Here is a 7416-nt window from a genome sequence, read left to right on the forward strand (position 1 = left end):
CATAAACCCAATGTATTATTCAATAGCATTCACGACATTGACAACTTGCAATATGAATGTATTATGCAACATTACACATCGAAGCATTATAACATCTAACCACATCCAAATTATACATTTCAATAGTAAATTATGTGCACATATTTGTGTTCATTAATAGACTAACTTTATCAATTGAAGTCATGTTTAATATTAATCGTCACAAACTGAATCTATTGATTTTGGCAAATAGCATTTGGACTCCTAAAATGACTCAATAGATTCATATATATATACAACATTCCACATACACATTGCTAACCTTGCGACTAAATAATAATATATACAATTACACACAAGCATATTCAATGACCAATTTCATTTGCAACATAAACAATAAATATATTGCTCACTGACTAGCATTTACCATTTCACAAGCATTTTAACCTAGTTAAATAAGCCAACTCCAAATACCATAATCCAACCAAAATTTCACATATACAAGTCAACCGATTTATTATATACCTTTGGCTATTTAATCAAACTTCCATACAACAAATAAGACATATACTTTCATACTATTATAATACTAAATCAAATTAACCATATTAACCAATCAAACATCCATGTCCAAGCATAGCAAAATCCGCACATAATGGTACAACTATACTTAATATTAACATAATATTTAACACTCCACCACATAATTCAATCACCAATACCGAATTACCAAAACCAAGCACATCTAACATATTAATCAAGAACATATAAAACCAAACTTAAGCATAATAATCAAATCATTCCATTTAGCCAAATACCATACATATATGTACCATGAAATATACTTTATTAACAAGCCTATGTCAAAACCAAATGCATATAAGCATTAATATCAAGTTTAAGCCATTTTCGCATGGCTAAATATATACACATTCAAAATAACTAATACAAAGACTAGCCTATGCATGTTAGAAGTTCGAGTTTAAATTATAAAATACCAAAATAGATGATAGTGTGATAGGCTTTGCTGACATCCCCATGCTCGTATTTGACTTCAAAATCTATAAAACAGAGGCAAACATAAACACACACAGTAAGCTATCATAGCTTAGTAAGTCATAAGCAAATAAATATCTCAATGTTGATATCAACTCAACTTAACCAAACTAATTTATATTATCATAATCACATTTATTTTCAAGATCACAATTTCATATATAACATATACATCCATATACAAATTTTACATTGGCCGAATATACATAAACTCATATACATATATTCATGAATCATTCATAATATTCACATTATATAATCAAAAGGCCAAATACACTTTCCATATACACATACATTTTTCATTTGTATCATACATGATTTGAAACACATGTCAAGTAACTTACTTACCTTATTTCAAATAGGTAATAAGCTATCATGTACCTGATCTCTTTAGCTCATTTTACACATTCAATCACAACTATCATTGCCCGTTGAACCATTCAGAATTGAATAGGATATTCAGATAATCACATATATCGTACAATGCCAACGTCCTAGATGTGGTCCTACATGCTATCTCATATCAATGCCACGTCCCAGACAGGGTCTTACACGAATCAAGTATGATGCTGATGTCCCAGACATGGTCTTACATGTAACTACATATATTGATGCCAACGTCCCAGACATGGTCTTACACGAGAACACATATCAAAAATCCTATGTCATGACATATGTAACCTAGCTATTCCTAAGGTTCGTACGGGGCTTTCAGACGTTGTAACTTGGTCGAATTGAACTCGTAAACATAGTTCCCAAGTATATATACATTCATCTATCATATATACAAGCTCATAAATTTAAATCAGCATTTTACATTCACATTTATTCAAATTTACAGCATTTATTTGTATATAAACTTACCTCGGACAACGGTAATCGGGACGGAACGACTAGTCAACAACTTTGGTTTTTGTAACACCCTAAACCCAGACCAGAAGCTATGGCCGAATCTGGTGTGTCACATTGAAGTGTTTTAGTGAAACCATGTTTTCATCGAAAACCCTTCTTAAATAAAAGAAACCGTATTTAACTAAAAAAAACCTTTCAGTTACGAAAGCCTTGTTTAAAACATTTGATTTTAAAAAAAAACTTAGTTGCGGAAATGTAGAAAATATACTAAAATTTAAGAAATCCATGTTCAACTTCTCGTAATTACAATGAAAGTAATAATAATAATTCAAGTAATAATAACATAATGAAACCTTATTACAACCTGGTCTGAATACACTTAAAAAGAAATAAAACATAAATGCTTAAAAAACCAAGTCCGAATTATCTTGCTAGCCGGCCACCCAGAGTCCTTCCAAACATCGAACCTTCTATTGAGCATCACTTGAAAAATAAAATAAAAGAGGGGTTGAGTTTTCGCAAACTCGGTGTGTACGACCCTCGATGAAAAACAAGCATTCAAAGAGAAATCATCAAACATGCAATGCAATCCCATCCAAATTATCCATCCGCTACACACCAGCTCCATCCCCCATCACACCATGTAGGGATATAAATATCGACCCACCCAGCCTACACACCAATGGTAGCACGGTTGCGGAACTACCTTCATTTACATATTGGGCTTTAAAAGCCGTCGGTGGATCCATGATTGTCAGGAAACCATACGATCCTTATATACTTCCTCCGTTCCATAGTTCCCACGACATATGCAACCTAAGTAGAACATCATATGTATGCATGTCACATCCATAAACTTACATTCAATACCTAGGGGTATTTTGGTCATTTTCGCCCTTAGGGGCGTTTTGATAATTTTCCCTTAATTATGGTTTTCACTTACCTTGACTCATTAACAAGTCCCGCGAGCTAAGATGAACGAATACTATGCACCAGGTAGGATTCCAGAGAAGAGGAGGTGGGTTATTAAGACCGCTTAAGTACCAAGCTCTCCCTAGATCCAATCCTAGATATGCATATACCCGTTGCCACACCTTAACCCTTTGACTTGTCCACGGTTGTAATATATTAATTATGTCTTATGTAGTTATCATATACTAGGCCAAAACCCCTTACAACGGCCAAACAAATCCACATACCTATATCTGGCCCATTAAGCCTAATCATATTCATATGGCCCATTAAGCCGAATCACCTATATATTGTCCATTAGGCCCAAATCACATTTACATGGCCCGTTAGGCCCAGTCAGATTCATATTCATGCTCACAAATAAATTCCTATCACATAGCATCATTATTTAGTTTTTGCGTATTATGGGCCCAATAGCCCATTGGGCCCATTTAGCCCATTCTGGCCTGTATAGCCAAATCACAACCCAAGTCTACGGAATCGCCCGTGGGTTTCAGGCAACCTATTGGTCTCGCCCTTATGAGTGTTCGCGCACTCACAAGACTACCGTAGCCAAACTTTTGACTTTTTCGCATTTTGGCATTTCAACTTTTGTCAATTCATAGGGTGTGTGCAGTGTATGTACACACCTGGTAAGCAAGCATGCTGCGATTCCCTTAGTCACCAACCTACAAACGATATCACCCTTCAATTAATCGCATGCTTAATACATATTTTACCCAAAACCGAACCTCACCTTAACCTTACCTGGAACACCAATCCTTAATAGCTTTCCTTGATCACGTACTCCCTAGATCTACATTAATCTTACTTATTAAAACTAGAATAATAGATGACTCGTATCCAATACAAGTCCCCCTACCTTAACTATGATCATTCGGCCACCTTAGCTAATGGGAGAGGAATACTTAGTAATACCGCAACACCTAAGGAGCAATTCAGCAATGAGCTAAGATCCGAGATCCGATACTAATTCCCTACCACAGGTGATTAGAAAGAGTGAGGGAAAATATTTGATACTTCGCAAAAAAAAACTGATTGGAAGAGTAACACTTGCACTAGATTCGGTCAAAGAGTATTCGGCTCTAGAGATTTGAATGGCAACAATTGCTTATTCGGCACCAAGGGAGAAAGGAAGAAGAATCGGCTAAACCCAAAAGTGAAACAAAGAAATTGGCACAAGGAAAATAAAAAGGAGAGCAAGGGTTTTTGGCTTTTGGATAAATCGATAGAAAGAAAAAGAAGAAAACAAAAGGGTTTTCGGCTTTTAGGGAAGAGGGTTTCTGGCAACAATGTGAGAAAAGATTTCGGCATTAGCCTCATACCCTTGCATTCGGCACCTATTTATAACCCTTATGGCGGAACTCCTCAAGCCCAAGTTCCTATTTCGGCTCCACTTGCTCCTCACTTCTTATCTCCTCAATTTTTTCCCTGATAACCACTTGATCTTTTCCTCAGATTTCTCTCCTGAACACTTCCCTTGGAGTCGATTTTCACGCCACTTCCAACCTTTTAGAAGGCCAAAATTAAAATTCTAAAAACACTAAGCTAGGATTCGAACCTTGAACCTTCTTGCTTCTATTAACGCCACCTCCCTACACTCCAAGTGGCGTCACTTAGCTACTCCTCCACAAGGCTTTTTGATGCTATTTTCCCTTATCTTTATTTAAAAGCCCAACTACTTGCCAACCCTGATTCTTTTAATAATTAAATTAAAATTTCCCCACCACAAACTCGAAGCCAGAACTTATCCAACAAACCTAGACACCTCAAATTCCTTAAACCCTTAAAGCCAACGTGTCTTTTCTCATTTTCTTGCTCACTTAAAAATTTTATGAAACCAAAAGCCTAAAGCCGAATTCAACTAGGCCCAAAATTTAGGGCGTACAACTCTACCCCCTAAAAAAATTTCGTCCTTGAAATTCCCAACTATTAGTACAACCGCATAGCATAGACTACCACACCACGCTCTCGCTGCGCACTCTAATTCCAAACTAAGTAAATAGCTCATTATGGATAAAGTACGTACCAATGTCCGCCTCTGGAGTGTCTCCATCCTCTCGAAACATGTTGTATAGACCAACGCTGGCTGTCTTCCCTCAGCATGACCAGCACCTCTACTCGGTGCTCCACGACCCAAGCCGTTTCCACCTCTGGCTTGACCATGCCCTCTAAGCAGCTGTTGACCACCCCTCGGTGGTTTTACATCACCTCGGCCCGCAACTGGCACCTGAGCTAGCGTTCTAGGGCAATTCTTGATCGTATGCTCCATAGATCCACAAGCTAGACAGGCTCCTGTCCTCTTCCAACACTCACCTACATAACCTTTCCCACAATCAGCACAAGGTGGCACCCCTGGATTAAAAGCAGGAGGCCCTTCTCTAACAGGCCCATTATCTCTGGCCCTAGCCCTAAGCCTCTCTCCAACACCAGGAGTCTCAGCCTCCCTTTTATTCTTACCCCTTTCTTTTACCGATTTAGGCGCTTCGTGCACTTTACCTCCTCCGCTATCTTTGCTTTCTCCACCAACTCTAAGAAAACTCGCTCCCTTTATGGAGCTATCAATACCGTGAGGCTATCTCTAAGTCTATCGTCAAACCTAACGCAACGCTCATTGTCCATTGCCACCATGATTCTTGCATACCTACTAAGGCGTAGAATTTTTGCCTCATACTCCGCCATAGATATGTTTCCCTGTGTCAAGTTCAGGAACTCCTTCCTTCTAGCTTCCACGTAACTCGCACCTACATACTTCCCCTGAGATGCTGCCTGAAAGAACTCCCATGTGACCCGCTCAGGTTGGATGCCCTCTTTCACTGTTAGCCACCACTGGTAAGCTTCTTCCTTAAGTAGTGACACCACCCCTTTCAGCTTTTGTTCAGGTGAACAGTCCAAATCCTCCATTATCCTTTCTGTGGCCTACAACCAGTATTCAGCCACATTAGGAGCCACACCAGCCACGCCCTTAAAGATCTCATCCCCATTTGCACGAAGTCGCTCCGGAATACCCCTGATTCCTCGTCACCTACATACTTCCCCTGAGATGCTGCCTGAAAGAACTCCCACGTGACCCGCTCAGGTTGGATGCCCTCTTTCATTGTTAGCCACCATTGGTAAGCTTCTTCCCTAAGTAGTGACACCGCCCCTTTCAGCTTTTGTTCAGGTGAACAGTCCAAATCCTCCATTATCCTTTCTGTGGCCTACAACCAGTATTCAGCCACATTAGGAGCCACACCAGCCACGCCCTTAAAGATCTCATCCCCATTTGTACGAAGTCGCTCCGGAAAACCCCCTATTCCTCGTGCCATTATTGGGTCCAACGACCCTTTCCAAAATCCTCAGCATTTCCTGCGACAATGTATCTTCTCCCGGGGCTCGATCATACGGTCCATTCCTAGCCACAGGTGAGGCTGAAGCCTCTTCTAATCCAACATTGGGCATATGGCCCGATCCGATGATTCAGCCCTAACACTTCTACAGCCTCAACCACGGCCTCTCGCACCTCTTCTAGTACTCATCTTTGATTTCTGTATTATCTGGATTAGAAATTTTATGAAGTTTTAGCTAGTTTTAATAATTAAACCAATGTTTTATGGAAGTATTTAAAGAGAAGGTTGTTTTCTTAAATCCTTTATAGTTTTAAGATCCTACAGGCTGTAGTTATATTCAAACATAATCATCTAAAGTAGCCCCCTAACTATCTACTATATAACTATTTAAACAGGCTTAAGAACAAAAGAACTTACTTGGTTTGACGTCGGAGACTCGGTGTGCCGCTCAGCAAGACTTCCCTTTTTCCAAAACATTGTGATTCAATCAATTTTTTTAAAACAAAAAAACCAAGTAATAAGGTCCACTTCACAGCCCGAGTTTTACAACTTGACTCTGATACCACTAAATGTAACACCCTAAACCTGGCCCAGACGCTATGACCGAATCTGGTGTATCACATTGAAGTGTTTTAGCGAAAATCGTATTTTCATCGAAAACCCTTCTTAAAATAAAAGAAACCCTACTTAACTAAAAAAAACCTTTTAGTTATGAAAGCCTTGTTTAAAACATTTGATTTTTAAAAAAAACTTAGTTGCGAAAACGTAGAGAACATACTATAATTTAAGAAATCCATGTTCAACTTCTCCTAATTACAATGAAAGTAATAATAATTCAAGTAATAATAACATAATGGAACCTTATTACAATCTGGTCTGAACATACTTAAAAAGAAATAAACACTTAAATGCTTAAAAAAAACCAAGTCTGAATTATCTTGCTAGCCGGCCACCAGTGTCCCTCCAAATATCGAACCTTCTACTGAGCATCACTTGAAAAATAAAATAAAAGAGGGGTTGAGTTTTCGCAAACTCAGTGTGTATGACCCTCGATGAAAAAACAAGCATTCAAAGAGAAATCATCAAACATGCAATGCAATCCCATCCAAATTATCCATCCGCTACACACCAGCTCCATCCTCCGTCACACCATGTGGGGATATAAATATCGACCCACCCAGCCTACACACCAACGGTAGCCCAGTTGCGGTACTACTTTCATTTACAT

The sequence above is a fragment of the Gossypium hirsutum genome, chromosome A08 (genome assembly GCF_007990345.1).
Source record: "Gossypium hirsutum isolate 1008001.06 chromosome A08, Gossypium_hirsutum_v2.1, whole genome shotgun sequence".
NCBI lineage: Eukaryota > Viridiplantae > Streptophyta > Magnoliopsida > Malvales > Malvaceae > Gossypium > Gossypium hirsutum.